Here is an 18,155-nt window from a genome sequence, read left to right as displayed (position 1 = left end):
GGGGTGACATATTGGGAATGAGGCCCAAGGGGAATTACACTGCTATGGGCATGGGTGGACTCCATCATCCACATTGGTAAGAAGGGACCCAGTGTGTGGACTAGAGATGATGTGGGGTCACCAGGATAGAAGATAGTAGGGAATAACAACAAGCTGCAACCATCAGCTACCATTCTACCGAGATGTGCTACAACAGCCAACATGGGTGCCCTGCAAACTTATATGCAGTGGATGTGGGGGTATGCCTGTACTGTGAGTGATGGGAACTGACTTTGCTGTGAGGAGTGCTGTGCTGGCTCAGGGGTGATTAGTGCTCTAATCTGTTCTGTGCTGGGTAAGTGGTGCTATACTGGGTGAGGTTTGTTGGGTGCTGGCCCTGGAGGGGTGCTGGGTGAGAGGTGCTCTGCTGGGTAAGCGGTGATGTGTGGTGCTGTAAAGGGCACAGTGCTGGGAGAGGGTTGTTAAGTGAGGGGTGATGGATGATGTGCTGTGCTAGGTGAGGGGTCCTGTACTGGGAGAGAGTTGTTGTGCTGAGAGAGGGCTGTTGGATGATGGGTGTTGTGATCTGTGCTGGGAGAGGGGTGCTGTACTAGATGAGGGGTAACTGTGCTGGTAGAGGGGTGCTGTACTGGGTGAGGGGTAACTGTGCTGTGGGGGTGCTGTGCTGGGATAGGGGTGCTGGGTTGTAATCTGTGCTCTGAGGGGTACTGTGCAGTGAGGTAAGAATGTGCATTATTGAATGCTTTCTTAGGTGGGAGTATAAGGAACTTTCCTCTAAAAACTGTCCTTTTTTCTTTAGTTACAGCAGTGTGCTGTGAGGGGAGAGGGGTGCTGTGAGGGGAGAGCCTGGGATTATCTGCTGGGGGCATCAGCAAAAATCTTGCTTGGGGCACCAAATTGGGTAGGGCTGGTTCTGGGTTGAAGAACCAAACAAAATATTGTAGGTTACTGCTACTGGCTTGTAACTATGTAGAAAACATAAATAATAGTTTTAGAAAAAGTCATTCAATATTTAATTGAGTTTTTGCATGTTATTGACTCCGATATTTGCATTATCACTTAAAATTCTGAAAGGGAACTGTATTAATGAAATAATTGGTTTAAACAATCTTCCAATTGTTGTTATTATTATAACAATAATGATCTGTTGTTGTACTACATCACCTTTTTTTGTATTTAAATCTATACATGTTGGAGCCTATCGGTTCGTCACTTCATAGTCTTGTCATTGTTATATATTTTATGTATCATTGTACTATTATTTGTAAGTATTTTCTCATGCTATGGATATTTACTCTTATATTTGCTACAATGTTTGTATACACGACACTTGATGCTTCATTAACGAAAAATTTTGTTTAAAAAAACAAAACAATAATAACACTGCACAACAATGAAAATGTTTCCGATGTGAAAATAGTTACTTCTAATTGATTTCAGCATGCAAAGAATGAATATGACATTTAAAACTCTCAGTTAGCTCTGAGTTCCGAGATATAACCCATTTATGACGATGTAGGGGTATTCCTAGTGAAGTGGGCAGAATGGAGAGAATCTTACCAGCAATCTGCATTCCGAACAGAGGGGGCGGGGCCTAATGACCCAATAAAAATAAATCAGTTATCTGCCCCCTCCCCTATTCAAATATATGCGATTCATGGGATTACCCACACAAGATAACTGTGGTGCACTGAGTGACAAGCATAGTGAGCGATTCCACCAAGACATTTCAGCAATGGAACAAAGATATCAGGATAGGTGAATCATTACTGTTGGACAGTGACAAGAGATGCCCCAGAAGAGGAGTACGAGCGACAAGCAGAGAGAAAGCACCCCCATGACTAGGCCACTATATTAGATAATACTTTCGTATGCTGTATGTTTGTTTCGTATGCTGTAAGTTTGTTTCGTTTTGTGTTCTTATTTTCTATCAAGAAAATATCAGATTATTTTAAAATAGCTTTTCACTATGACTATATTACTAATGTACATACAGTATAGTGCAAGTAGTGTAGCTCAAAAAATAGAGCTAGTAAAAACATTCTGAAATCATTTTAGTTTTTCTTGACCTCAAATTAGTAATGTATGACTATTTTTAGAAAGGAAACAAATTAAAAGTATTAATTTGTTGTACAGTGTAATCTGAATACCATAGATATCAATAATAAAAATACTAATAATAACTTATTTTATTAGTAATAATGGGTCATGAAATAGTTTGTGGTACTGTATGTACCTAATAACAACAGAACACATGACATCTCCAATGTATACAGGCTTCATAATTTACAAGCTTTTTAAGTCCTCATGTTGTAACATTTAAAAAAAGAGACAGAGTTCCAGCTGTGATGCTAAAGATACTCACATGATTTAGTTATTTTGTATCCTGCATCACTTCATCTTGGACACAGAAGAAAAAGATAAATAACCGCTCAGGTGCACACAGTTATTCCCATTGTGCTCACAGTCAAATAACATGATATTATAGCATCATACACTGGGAGGTTCTAGTCCATGACTACTACATAAATAGTTTAAAAAGCTAGGAAAACATTTCACGAAGTTAATTTTTAAGAATGCACTTTATGCAGAGAATCTACTTCACTAATAAGCAAATATTTAATATACTGTATGTCTAGAGCTGGCAGAAAAAAGAGAATTGGGGGGCGTGGCCTGGCAAGCATACGGAACGGATGTGATTTGGATGAGCTCCGGTCTGTCGCCTGCAAAATCACCCTAACACACTGCTTCCTGCTGCCTAAAGCTGGGTACACACGTAAAGATTTTCTGTCCAACCATCCAACTAGTTGATTGGTTGGAATGAAAATCTGATACGGTATGAAAGCAAATGACAATCAGCAATTTGCTCCCAAATGCCGAAAAATCGACAAAAACTTGTTTGAACAAATTGTTTAGATCAAACATTAACTAACTTGTCTGAACGAGCATTTTCATCTGTTTTCTGGCATTTAGGAGCAAATTGCTGATCATCAGTTACTCCCATACGTTACCAGATTTTCATTCCAACCAATCAACTAGTTGGATGGTTGGACAGAAAATCTTTAGGTGTTTACCACCTTCTGCTCGCCGCGTTTCCAGCACTCTGCCAGATCTCACTGGGGGGCACGGTCTGCGGAGGTTTGTGGGTTGCAGCCTGCCCGTCTCAATGAAGCCGGGGACTCGACTGAGGATCGAGGCCGACACCACTTACTTCCGGAACCAGAGAGCGCCCATCTGTTCCACCCCGGAAACACCTCTCTCTACCCCTGCACACCCAGCAGACTCGCCTATTCCTGCTGCCGACCGTGGCCATCTCCTCAACGGCCGGAAGGAACCCCTGACTCTCCCCTTGCAGCTGTGATACTGAGGTCGCCCGCCCTACCTCCAGAGGTGCTGCTGACACTGGCTGGCTGGCTGGATTCTGCTTTCCTCTAGCCTGGAAACTGCAGTAGTTATGCTCCTGAGACCTGATGGTGAACTTCCTGATCCCCTGCTCCCTTGCTCTTATGTCTGTGGGTGGTGAGCTGCTAAAATCTCACATCGCCCAAACTAAATATCACAGCCACAGTATTTCTAATTTGATATTCTCCATTGAGCCACCTAAGGCATTAGAATATAAGGTATTGAGCCCATACTGATGTGGATCTGGCTCCCTCATTTGGCATTTTCTATAACTGCACTATATACTACATTACTTCTATGCTTCCCTTACCATCATACAGAATAGAGTGAACTTACATTTTATATATATTGTGGTTCTTTTTGCTGCAACCCCTTTTCCTGCACCAGCATCCTCTCTGCAGACAAGCATCATTCTCCCAGAGCTTCCTGCCTGCCATGTAAACTCTTCATTAGGGAGCTGTGCCCCCCGCCATCCACTCACCTACTATGTCAACTAACCTTATGAATCATTTCACAAAGTGTTTCACAAAGTGTTACTAATGGGCAAGAGCGAAAAAGACACCCAGAGAAAGGAATCTCGGACTCCAAGGTCTAATCTATCTGAGCCAAATCTTCGCTCATATCTCTCAATCTCAAATACAATAGACTCTCCAATAGGTGACCCTCAAACCTCTCCATATATGGCCCTCTCTTCTCCACTGGGAGATTCCCACACGCAACTATCTCAATTAAGGGTAGAAATCACCAAAATCCTAACTCACATGCGATCCCTCCCTTCTAAACTTGACATGCAGGCCCTGGAGTCACGACTTCAAGACTCTTTCCAAATGCAGGTTGCACTTGTTCAAGCTGCCGTCAAGCATCTGGGTTTCCACATCGTTACCTTGAAGACAAAGAGTCTGATGATGAACAACTATCCCTATTGTGAGATCAGGTCACCCAACAAGCGGCAGATATGAGAGCCTTACAGAACAGGGTTGATGACCTTGATAATAGGCCACAGAAATAATATTAAGATAAGAGGCCTTCCAGAAGATGTACAGTCATCGGGTTTGCTTGACGCCCTCACAAAAATCTTTGCTGAAATTTTGGAGCAAGACCCGAATGACTCTATTGAGATTGATCGAGCACACAGAGCCCTACGGCCGAAGGGGCCAGCATCTGACCGTCTAATTAGAAGAATTTACAATTTGGAGGGAGTGGAATTTAATTGGGATGCATTTACAAATTTTTCAAGACCTCTCCTGGCGCACCCTTCAACAAAGAAGATTGCTGAAACCCCTGACAGAGTCCCTACGCAAGCAAGCTATTAAATACAGTTGGGGCTTTCCGCTCTCCTTACAAGTATCTTATGCTGGGAAAAATTTATCCCTTCAGTCTCCTAAGGACTTACCCTCTTTTTGTTCTGAACTTGGTTTGGAGCTGATCTCACCACCAGATTGGCAAACGTTCACTCTGTCAGCTCTACCACCGCCGACTTGTCTGAAGAAAGACCGATGTCAACCAGTTCAAAACCAGAAGAGAAAGTCAAGGGGACCAGATTCCCCAGAGACTCTTGATCCTACTTGAGCTTTGTCCAGAAATTGACAAATAACAAGTATCTTCCTGAGAGACACCTGATTGGAACTGAAGATGTTTAACGAAGGTTCCTGGAAATCTACCGTCCTATACGTTCTGAAAATCAGGTTCCTTATTCTCATGATATCAGTATATTTTCTGTTTTTTTCTGGTAGTTATTTTACAATTCCCAGTATTCACTTCTATTTCTGTGTGTGTAGTATATGTTTACATTTTTTCCAGTTAATTTTTTTAACTAGACTATTATAGAGTCAATCCATAAACAATGTGTAGCTTTATTCATCAATCCCTATAATTATCAATGGCTTACACATTATGTTCTGACATTTTTCTGATGTTGATATTTTGTACCTTTTTTAGGATGGAGGGGTCACTTTCTCCCTGTGTAGCCCCCACCGCTAATTTTTTTCCGGGACATGGGTACCATCAAGGTTTCCCAATGGTCTGGTAGCAGTTTGCTGTTCTCATTAATGTCATATAATATTGTTCATGCATTACTCTTTTTTTCTTTCTCTGCATATATTTTATCGATTCTCTCTGCTACCCTTCCTTTTTTCCCTGATTTTTATTTGTTTTCATTATCTGCTCCAATGGTCTATATCGAATCTACAGCTCAGTTATGATGTACCCTATGTCCCCCTTCTGTTTATTTACTTATGGCAACCTCACTTTGTATAATATCCATCAATGCTAGAGGACTTAGGCCCTCATTCAGACCCGGACGCAAGTGGCCGTTCGTACGTTGGGCGTACGTAAAAAAATATTGAAATTCAAGCACTCGCTCGTATTTTCGCACGCAGCCAAACATCCTCCCCAAACTCAAGCGACCCCTCCTCTAACTAACGAGCGTGCCAAATAGCGAGCGTACATCCCCGAAGTGGCTTGAAGGGAACGCACGCACAAGTACTACCCGGAAGTTGGACTGTCAGATTTCGATTAACTGCTCGTTTATGCTGCCTACCTCCCTCAATCGTATCATGGCAATCAATATATCAATTAGCTTAATTGTTTTTTTTTTTTTTTTTTTACACAATGCAATAAACTTTAGCCATGTCCGTGTTTGTGTTTACCCGCAGAATACGTACGGCTTAAACATTCGCTTTTAATTGTCAAAATACATGTTAGCCCCAATTAAATAATTGTTCTATTTGTTTTTCTACCCGCATATTTCCCAGAGTTCATTTCTTTATTTAAATTTGCTTACGCATGTCACTGCATCAAGCCTATCATAAGTCTCAAGAGATTTCTGGCCCTGTCGAACACATGACTCATACACTAACCAATAGAATTGGTCCTGTTAATTACCCAAATACATTAGCCAATCAAAAATTTTTTGGCCACTTTATTAAAAATGATTTTTAACAAATACACCATTGCCATCATGAGAGCCTCCGCATTCACCAGGCGCGAGCTGCTGGTGCTAACGGAGGTCATGGATAGGCGGATCACCAGCCAGCCTCCACCCATCACCAACCGCGAAAAGCGTTCCGCATATGCGGAGGTACGGGCCCGCCTGCGCTCCTTCGGCTCACGCCGCCAGATCGGGCAGCTGGAGCGCAGGTGGTCAGACCTGCAACGGCGGACGCCCCGCTTGTTGGCATGCTTTCGCATGCAGATCGCTGAAAGTAAGTTTTATGGACTGTGGTTTTCATGTTTGTCTTTGTGGCCCTAACTGCGTGTGCATGTTTTCCCTGTATTTCATATTTATTCATTGTACTCATATCTGCATGGCCATGTTTTCCCTGTATTTCATATTTATTCATTGTACTCATATCTGCATGGGCATGTTTTCCCTGTAGTTCATATTTATTAATTGTACTCATATCTGCATGGCCATGTTTTCCCTGTATTTCATATTTATTCATTGTACTCATATCTGCATGGCCATGTTTTCCCTGTATTTCATATTTATTCATTGTACTCATATCTGCATGGCCATGTTTTCCATGTAGTTCATATTTATTCATTGTACTCATATCTGCATGGCCATGTTTTCCCTGTATTTCATATTTATTCATTGTACTCATATCTGCATGGCCATGTTTTCCCTGTATTTCATATTTATTCATTGTACTCATATCTGCATGGCCATGTTTTCCATGTATTTCATATATATTCATTGTACTCATATCTGCATGGCCATGTTTTCCCTGTATTTCATATTTATTCATTGTACTCATATCTGCATGGCCATGTTTTCCATGTATTTCATATTTATTCATTGTACTCATATCTGCATGGCCATGTTTTCCCTGTATTTCATATTTATTCATTATACTCATATCTGCATGGCCATGTTTTCCCTGTATTTCATATTTATTCATTGTACTCATATCTGCATGGCCATGTTTTCCATGTAGTTCATATTTATTCATTGTACTCATATCTGCATGGCACTTTTTTTGGGGGGGGCATTAGAAACTGGTGTTTTTCGCTGATTTGTGTTGAAACTAACCACAATTTGTTTCACATCTTTTAGGGGCCCAGCGAAGACTACGCCGTCATCGTCAGCCCAGACGGCGCTCACGGCCACTCTCCCCAACCCCCAGCCAACACTCCACAACCACAAATTCCCCTATTCCCCACTCCTCCCCAGCCTTCCAAGACCCTCTGGCTGAAATTTCGGGGCTCCTTCCCCTCCATCCCAATTCCCCCTCTCTTCAAACCACCCCTCTTCGACTTACCCCCTCCCCGGAATCGGTAATTACCCCGCCCCGATCGTTGGGGAATGGAGGCACCTCCGAGGAGGATGAGGGAGGGCCTTCCGGAGCTGGCGTTTTATCTTCCGGTATGTTTTTCTTTGGGGTTTTTTTTCGACACAAACTGTTTGTATGTAATCATGTGTCGTTCCTTTTTTGGTTTTTTTTTGCTAGACTTTTGGGGATTTTGCAGATTGCCTTTACCTGTTACTGCTGATTTCAACATACACATATCACACCTGTCGGAATTTGTACATTGGCCTTGTATTTTTGGCCTACACCATTTTTGGTTGATGTGTTTTAATGGTGTAAATCTGTTTTTTTGTTTTTTTGGGGGGGGGTTTGGTTTTGCCTTGTTTTTTAATGTGGTTTCATTATTGTTGTATTAATCCCCACACTTTTCTCACCCACAGAGGAACAGAGGCGTCGGGCCGAATTAGCCGCCTGTGTGGGCCGGATGCGCCACCATATCATCGGTCTGCTGGTGGTTCTTGACCATATGTCGGTCCTCCTTAGGGACTAGTTTTTTTTGTTTTTTGCCCATTTATAAATAAAGTGTTATTTTCTAAGTAACGTTCTGGCTCATTCGTTTTTTCAAAATCTGAGATTTTTACCCTGACATAAGTAGACTGTTCCTGCAAGGATTACCAATTTTTGACACTAAGATTGTGTGTTGTATTTTGATGTAAAACAGCCACAAGAAACACCTAACAGTAACAATCTCATTTCCCTTTTTTGGTGTAGTCACAATTAGATATTACTACATTTTACAGGTTCCTAGTTGGGGTGCAAGCTGCTTAGGCCAATATTACGAAGCAAAATGATTGTACAGGAATCCTTTGGGTGTTGGTTTGGACCCTGAAAACATATTACATTTTTGCTCAACTGGCGTCAGTACTGGATTACCCCTTAGTCAAATGTTACGTGTGTGAACCTGGTTACACTTGGTTGTAACGTTCCAAAAAAGGTCCAAAATTTCACTCTCAAAACATTTATTCACAACATAACTGAAAAATCAAAGTGGTCACTCACAAACAAAACACACAGTGATAATCACAAATACAACACATACCAACAAAACCAAATAAAAAAACAACAAATCAAGAACTGGTTGACGAAGGACCATGCCAACATGATTCCACAAATATGGCGTTGCAATATGGGTTCCATAATATATCCCCAAAATGTCCACATACAGGTTTTTTAAGGGTAGCAGGAAGTGTCATCGTTGGAGTGCCAAAGATTATGTGAAAAAACAGAAGATGGAGAAAATAAAAATAAATAATTAGATGTTCTCAAACAAACCCTACCACATTAGGTATAAACACTGTTGTTTTGTCAATAATTAGCTAAAAAATCTGGCCACCACATCATCGCGTATGGCCCCCCCACATACTGAGCTCCAACCAACCCCGGGGGGCCATCCTCAGGTAAGGCATCCTCTGGCTGCATTGGGACACCACTCCTTATGGCGATGTTGTGAAATATCCCACACAGGACCACAATTTTCGAAACCATATCCGGCAAATACATGAGCTCGCCACCAGAGAGGTGGAGGCATCTGAATCGGCCTTTTAAAAGGCCGATACAGCGCTCCACCACTTGCCTGGTGGCTGTAAGTGCAGAATTATACTCACTTTGTGGCCCTGGTGTGGGAGCCAAATAAGGAGTGAGCAGCCAGGGCATGCAAGGGTAGCCACTGTCTCCTGTGAAAAAGAATAGACAACATCAGGATCACTCTGTATGAAGCTTAACATTGTTATGTACTAAAGGTCTCCACTTACCCAGAAGCCACGCATCACCAGCTTGTAGGTTGGTTAATTTGTGCCATATCCCTGATTGGCGGATGACGAAGGAGTCATGTGCACTTCCTGGTAATTTTGCATTCAGGGACAGGATCTGGAGGGAGGCATCACATACCACCAGTACATTGAGGGAGTGATAGTGTTTCCAGTTTCTAAATATTGCCTCCAGCCGTGCTGGAGGCTGAAGTGGTATGTGAGTACCATCCACAACCCCTATGATGTGTGGGAAGCCAGCTATTTGGTAAAAATTGGCCTTGGCCACACTAAGGGCACCCATATCCAAAGGCATTTTAATAAAATGATGGAGATGCTTGAAAAGGGCCTCCATCACTGCCCTCAGGATCCGGGAAAAGGAGGATTGTGATATGCCCGCCACTATTCCCACCGTTGTTTGAAACGATCCTGAGGCACAGAAATGTAACACCGCCATAAATTGCGTAAGTGGTGGTATTGCTGTAGGACTGTCAATTTGCCGCTCAAGATCACTCTCTATTAATGAGAGAGTGTCTATGATGATTTTGAGAGGAAGACGGTAGCGTCTTAAAACCTCATCATCGGGCATTCCAAAAAGGGTGACACGTGTTCGAAATATCTGGGGCCTTGCACGCCTACGATGCCTACGCCTGGGACGAGATTGAGGTTGGTCGGCTTCCGGGAGCATGGCCAGAACAATCCGACCCAGATCAACCTGAAATGGCAAGATTTGAATGTCAGGCTTTTTAACCCCCCAAAAAATTAAAAATTTCACATAGCTTGAAGATACCATCCATTGATGCTTACATGCCGGGGTATTGTCATGATATGTGCAAACTGGAATTAATCACAACATAAATATACATCATTTTATGCTGGCCATTTCTGATTCCAAATTTTAAGCAAGACCAAACATAAAAGGGGAGAAACACACATTTGGGCAAAGAGCAAAACGACATTGTGCACACTACGCCAAATTGAGGCCAAATGTAAGCAACAAATGCTCCAGAGAAAACACAAACAATTTTACAGGATGAATAAGCATTTCACAATGCGCTAATTAGTTCGCAAAGACAAGTCACAATTGAAAGTAATAAAAATGTGCTAATTAGTTCGCAAAGACAAGTCACAATTGAAAGTAATAAAAATGCGCTAATTAGTTCGCAAAGACAAGTCACAATTGAAAGTAATAAAAATGCGCTAATTCGTTCGCAAAGACAAGTTACAAAAACGCAGCGTAAATAAACAAAAAATAAACACAGATTTCGGATTTGGAAAAACAAAGGTTACATGTGTAAGGCCAACCAAAGTTGCGTAAAGACAAACAAGAATATTTCCAAAACAATTTAACAAATGAACTTACCAAGAGATAATATATAAGAATCCGGATCAAAAGGTCTTTGGGGCAGAGCCAAAAAAAAACCTAAGAGAGATGAAATGACGGAAAATAAAAATTAGAAAATTCTTAAACAGAAGGAGAGACAAATTGACCCAAAGTTAGACTTCCCAAAACTTACCAAAACTGGAAACGAACAAAAAAATTACAACCGAAAAAAAACGAACGGAAATCAAAAAACGAATATATCCAAAAAAACTACTTCCAAAAACGCAAACTCCTACACCAGCCAACAATCAACTCCAACCAACGTAACCTCCAACATTCAAAAAACGCCACCTCGAATCGAGACGCCCCAAGCCATAAATAGTGTTTCGTTTCCCGCACAAATTAAGGAGGGATCATAGGAACGCACAATCAATGATGCGGCCGCAAAATAAGGACGCATGTATAAATACGTCACGAGACAAAAACAAAATTCTGGTGTATTTCTTGTTTGGAGCTCAGACATGGACAACAGTCTGGCGGTAAGTATTTCATGCATTTTGACTCAATGATTAATTAGAAACATAATGTTGTGCAAGTTGTGAAGTTGAGAATTCTCCAAATTTACATAAATAGGTGAGGAGGATGACATGGAAGAGGCTGCTGGGCCCGGTATTCCGGGCAAAGCTGTCAAAAAGAAAAGGCAGCCACAATTCACAAGAAAGGAGATGGAGGTTTTGATTCAGAAGTGTGTGGACATCCTGCCACAGGCAGACAGGAATATGAGTTCAAGCCAGAAGTGGAGAATGTGGGAAGAGGTAGCCGTTGAGGTCAATAGGGTGGGTGATTATGTCCGTCTAGCCCGGGATGTCAAACGGCGGTAAGTAAACACTTGACCACCCTAAAACCAAAAATAAAATAAAAAATAATGGTTCCTTTTTCACCCACAGATGGCAAGACTTCAAATATCGGCTGAAACAAAAAATGGCGGACAGGGCTAGGCATGCAAGGGGGGCAGGTGGAGGTCCCACCCCTGTGTCATTGGAGTTGACTGATTTAGAAGAGCTGGCACAGGGGTGTGTGCAGGCTGTGGAGGTGTTTGGCATGTCCAACATGGATACGGACATGCAAGACTTTGCGGCTCCTCATGTTGTCCCAGGTAAATATTGTGATGTCACCAACTCTGAAATGTTATTGTGCCAATATGTAGATTCTAATGTGAGTCTTTTCACATTTTTCCAACAGAGACACAGGCGGATGAGTCTGCTCCAGAGGGGAGCCTTGGCCGCAGAATTTCTGCAGGCTCTGCAGGGGATGAACCAGTACATCCGGCTGAGGACCCTGCAGAAGCCAGTCCTGGGCAATCCCCCTCGCAGGCAGTGTCCCTCCTCACAGAACTCAATTTTAAATCAGATTTCCATACAGAGATTCTGCAGAGGATGGACGCCAGTCTGGTACGGGTGGCTGAGGCCCTGGAGCAAAATGCTGCGGCCAACGTGACCATTGGTCAGGCCCTGGAGGAAAATACCAGGGCCAACATCCGCATCGCCAATGCCCTGGAGCAGCTCGTTCGCCAGCACATGGTGGAGCCGACCTCCCTTCCTGCCGGAACATCAGGATCCTCCACCTCTGGCACAACATCAGCCAATCCTCCAAATGTGCCTAGCCCTGTGCCTAGTCCAGGGGCCACAACATCTGCCTCTGGACAGGCCAGCCCGATGACATCCCGGACCCGGTCTGGCGCCCTCCCTCCCCCAGCCAAGCGGCCGAAAAAACGGTGACAGCATTGGCTACTTTTCCCACACTCCTTCTGTGCTTGCCTCATATTCCTTTCTGGCCAAAACTTCCCTCTCCTTTCTTGTGAATTGTTTTTAATTTTTGCATTTACGTTTAACAACAATTTATTGTTTGCACAATTAATAAATATTGTGGAATGAACACTGCCAAAAATGTTTGTGTTAAATATGTGCATTACATTTTTTGGGGATACCAATAAATTTACATCAAATGTACGACTTTGTATTCTGACATTATTGTAAAATGGGTTACATTTAATCCGGGCCCACAAGCCAACAACGTTCAACCTAAAAAATTACACATTGGAAAAAAAGGGCTCGTTAAGGAACGTTTAAAACATTCCCTAAGGAGGAAAAATCACCTTGCAAACACAAAATGAGGCACAAAACCTAAACATGATGACATTATTGTTATAATAGTCCAAAAAGAACACACTGCGGCCAAAATACACCCCCACAAATGTACGCTAATTGATTGTGTAATCCAGACATTAGCAGCTATGATTTCCACCTGCGTTCGGTTTTGTGCTATCCAAAAAAACTGCTTTCCAAACACATACCAAGCCGGTTTTCAATCCAACACTAATTGATTTTCTGTCAAGCCGTGATTAATCGATGCTACATCGTGGAGTGCCGGGACGGAGGAGAAGGCCATCGCCACTGTAGTCGAGTTATCCAGCCCCTAAACTGTGCGAGCATTTTGAAGGGAAAGAGGATCATCCAGTGACGTATGAGTTTGTACGAACACATTTGACGTTCGCATTTGTTAATGTATGTACGCCCCAAAAACGACTCGCCACGCCTGCGTTTTTCCATCTCCTCCCCCGTCAACACCCAAAAACGCCCTGTTCTGTCAATCACATTTGACATGTCACTTCCTGTACGCTATTTGACGAACGAGACAAAATAAGCTCGCAATCTGCCGTACGCACATGCGCAGTGTAACACCGACGCATGCGCGGTTAGTCAACATCGGAACGCAACGAGCGTACTGCTGTTAACGAGCGGCTCTGAATCAGGGCCTTAATGTACCTGAAAAAAGACCACAGGACTTATCGTTTCTTCTATAAAGATGGTGTGGACGTTGTCTTGGTACAGGAGACTCATTTTCGCCAATCCCCTTCATCCCCACAACTTTCAGCTTTCAACTTTAGCAACCACTCTTATCCTACAGCCTATTACAGCAACTTCCCTCAATCAAAATCCAAAGGAGTAGCGATTCTGGCCCTCATTCAGAGCCGCTCATAAGCGGCAGTACGCTCGTTCGACGAACGAGCGAGAAAATGTAAATTCCAGCGCTCGCTCGAAAGTTCGCTCGTAGCTAATCTTCCGCCCCAAAGTCTCCCAACCCTTCCTCTAGCTAACGAGCGAGCAAAATTGCGAACGTCCATCTCCCAATTTGGTTGCAGAGAACGCTCGCACAAGTCCAAACCAGAAGTGGGCCTGTCAGATTTTGATTACCTGCTGGTTCATTCTGCATACATACTTTAATCGTTTCATGCCAATCAATATATTAATTAGCTTAATTGCTCTTCACATGTTTGCAATCCGTTTTTTTTTTTCATTTTCAATAAACTTTAATCTTGTCCGTGTGTCATTTTTCCCGCAGAATACGTACAGTTTCAACAATGTTTAACTTTATAAAAAATACATGTTTGAACCAATGATCCTATTGTTTTCCTGTGTTTGTGCTAGGCATATTTTATGTTTTTTCATTTCTTTATTTAAATTACCTTACGAATGTCACTGCATCAAGCCTATCATAACTCACATTATATTTTTTAGCCTGGATGACACATGACTCATACAATAACCAATAGAATGGTTCCTGTTAATTTACCAACTACATTAGCCAATCAAATTTTTTCTCTGGCCTTTATTAAAACTGTTTTTTAAAAAAAAAACATTGCCATCATGAGAGCCTCCGCGTTTGCCAGGCAGGAGCTTTTGGTCCTAACGGAGGTGATGGACCGTCGGATCACCAGCCAGCCTCCCCCTATCAGCAACCGCCAGAAGCGATCCGCCTATGCGGAGGTTCGCCGCCGCGTGCGCTCCTTCGGCTCAGGCCGACAGATCGGGCAGCTCAAGCGCAGGTGGTCGGATCTGCGCCGCCGCATGCCACGCTTGCTGGCCTGTTTTATACAGCGGATAGCTGAAAGTAAGTATTTGTTTGTTTTTTTTCCTTTCTTTTTTTGCGGCCCTATCTGCGAGTTTTCAGTCTAGCCCTGTTGTTATTTTTTGGACAGGCCTGCGTGTGCATGTTTTCAAAATGTAAAATGTTCTAACATTTGTGTAGCTGTTAATTTGTGGCCCAACCCCCCCACCCAAAAAAATATTTAAAACATTTTTCGCTACTCATTTAGGGGCTGAACGCAGAATCCGCTATCGCCGCAGGCACAGACGCCGGGCTCGGCCCCTCAGTCCAACACCCAGCACAGCAGCCACTCCCCAACTTTCCCCCAAGTCCCCCTCCACCCCTGACCGGCCACTTCCTGAGGCCCCTCCCTCTGGAATTTGTAGCCCCCCACAAATTCCCGACTCTACTCCCCCCCTTCTCTTTTCTTCACCCTCCCCTCCCCCCCCGGCGCTTTTCATCGCCATCAAGCTGCTCCCAGATCTCCCCTCCATGGAGCCTACATCACTGTCCCACCTCCGAGGAAGAGGAGGATGTAGGGCCTACAAACCCCCAATTCCGATGACCGGTAGGTTTCCCTGTTATAAATTTGAAAATTTGTCGTGTTGACCTTTTTATTTTGATAGACAATGTATTGGTTTTTTACCAATGATAAATATCACACATGTCCAAACACTCATACTTGGGTAGTTATTGTTTACCCTAACAAGGGTACTTCTTATTGTTTGTGGTTGCCTTTTTGTGTGTTCATTTGTAATTTAGTATTTCTGCCATCTTTGCATTTTCCAGTACTTTGTTTTTTTCATCACAACTGGATCTTTGTTTTACACTTTTTTGGGGGGAGGAATTGGTTTTTTAAACTTCTAATGTAAGGTTTTTGTTTTTTTCTCTTTGTTTTTTCCAACAGAGGACCAGAGGCGGATGCATTGTATCCAGGAAGGTTTGGCCGCCTTGCGTGGCCACATGATTGCCATGTTAGTGGTCCTTGACCACATGGCAGCGGCCCTTCGGCGATAATTTTTTGTTTTCCTTGTTTTTTTGTGGAAAATTATTTTTTGGAAATTAAAATTTCGTTGTATTTTAACGAGTCTCATTCATTGTCTGAAACAATTACATTGTTTAACCTTCCATAAGTCCACTATTTGATCATGTTCTTTATAGTAAGGTAAATTATATTGTACAAAGCGCTAGGAAGTATGTAAGCTGCCACATTAAACACCTCAACATACCAATAGGTTATTACCAAATCAAACATTTTCTTGTTTTTCTTTGGGTGGGTAATGTATTTTTTTTTTTTTTTTTTAAAACAGCTTAGGCCTAGTTTTTGAAACCTACTGATTCAACATAATACCTTTGATGTTTTTGTTAAGCCAAAAAGCATGTTGAAACACGTAAACATTTCACACATTACAGGATTAGGCATTACGAAAGTTGGCCTTTTTTGTGCCAGGTTACACGTGACTAGAATTTAGTAAAAAACAGTCTTTTTAACGTCAAACAAAAATTTAATACACACCAAACACATACAGAAAGTGAATTGTCAAGCAATTCACACAGTAAAAAGACAATCCCCTAAAAACCCAACACCAAAAGCAAACAAAAAAAGAAACAATCAAGAACTGATGAAATAAGTAGCAGGACAACATAAAGCCACAAATGAGGCGATTAAATAATTGATTCCAAAGTAAGATCCAATGTGGCCACATGTACACAATTTAGTGGAACAGGTAGTAGGCATCGTTTTGTCGAGGTATGTAAAGGAAGACAAGAAAAGTTAAAATTAAAAAATTAATTTAAAAAAGGAACATTACAATGGTACATGTCGACATTGTGTCAATTAAGTAAATGTTTGACAATAATTACCTGAAAAAACGGGCCACCACATCATCACGTATGGCCCCCCCACATACTGTCCTCCGACCAACCTCGGGGGGGCCATCCTCAGGCAAGGCATCCTCTGGCTGCATTGGGAAACCACTCCTTATGGCGATGTTGTGAAAGATCCCACACAGGACCACAGTTTTAGAAACCATAGCCGGCAAATACATGAGTTCGCCACCAGAGCGGTGGAGGCATCTGAATCGGCCTTTTAAAAGGCCAATACAGTGCTCCACCACCTGCCTGGTGGCTGTAAGTGCGGAATTATACTCACTTTGTGGCCCTGGTGTGGGAGCCAAATAAGGAGTGAGCAGCCAGGGCATGCAAGGGTAGCCACTGTCTCCTGTGAAAAAACAAATACAACAATCAGGATCACTGTGTATCAAGCTTTGCATTGGTTTCAACTAAAGGGCTCCACTTACCCAGAAGCCACACATCACCAGCTTGTAGGTTGTCTAATTTATGCCAAATCCCTGATTGCCGGATGACGAATGAGTCATGTGCACTCCCGGGTAATTTTGCATTCAGGGACAGGATCTGGAGGGAGGCATCACATACCACCATTACATTCAGGGAGTGATAGTGTTTGCGGTTCCTAAAAATTGCCTCCAGCCGTGCTGGAGGCTGAAGTGGTATGTGAGTACCATCCACAACCCCTATGATGTGTGGGAAGCCAGCTATTTGGTAAAAATTGGCCTTCGCCACACTAAGGGAACCCATATCCAATGGCATGTTAATAAAATGATGGAGGTGCTTGAAAAGGGCCTCCATCACTGCCCTCAGGATCCTTGAAAAGGAGGATTGGGAGATTCCGGCCACTATTCCCACCGTGGTTTGAAAGGATCCTGAGGCACAGAAATGTAACACCACCATTAATTGCGTAAGTTGTGGTATTGCTGTAGGGCTGTCAATTTGTCGCTCCAGATCACTCTCTATTAATGAGAGAGTGTCTATGATGATTTGTGGAGGAAGACGGTAGCGTCTTAAAACCTCATCATCGGGCATTCCAAAAAGGGTGACACGTGTTCTATATATCTTGGGCCTTGCACGCCTACGATGCCTACGCCTGGGACGAGGTTGAGGTTGGTCGGGTTCCGGAACCATGGCCAAAATAAGACGACCAACATCAACCTGAAATGGTAAGCTAGGTAGTTAATGTTTGTTGAAAATGATCTTTCAAAAAAATACTTATCTTTGCCGCAAAATCCAAAGATGCTTACATGCCAGGGTCTTGTCATGAGTGCAACAACCTACATTTCAAAATTAGAAATTCGGTTTAGAAATTTGGGGGGCCAGATTTGAATTTTTTAAATTTGGCAAAATGCGTTCAAAGATAGGGTGGAGCACACATTATTTTGAAAATGCACCCTACATTGAGTGGACAAACAAGAATGCCCAAATTTATAATATAAAAATCATTCTTGTGCTAAATAGTTTGCATTTTTACATGGGGAATAAGGAAACATTAGTGCGCTAAATAGTTCGCATTTTTAGATGGGGAATAAGGAAACATTAGTGCGCTAAATAGTTTGCATTTTTACATGGGGAATAAGGAAACATTAGTGCGTT

At 42.6% G+C, this 18,155-nt stretch overlaps 1 pseudogene; it reads right to left on the bottom strand.

Annotated features, from left to right (window-relative positions):
• The window catches only part of LOC148538013 (uncharacterized), a 37,032-nt pseudogene that overhangs the window by 2,586 nt on the left and 16,291 nt on the right, over positions 1-18,155 (bottom strand).

Source organism: Taudactylus pleione, unplaced genomic scaffold (assembly GCF_031769625.1).
Source record: "Taudactylus pleione unplaced genomic scaffold, aTauple2 ptg000041l, whole genome shotgun sequence".
Lineage (NCBI taxonomy): Eukaryota > Metazoa > Chordata > Amphibia > Anura > Myobatrachidae > Taudactylus > Taudactylus pleione.
The sequence above is the reverse complement of the archived record's forward strand: the minus strand, read 5'-3'. Positions and strand labels throughout refer to the sequence as shown.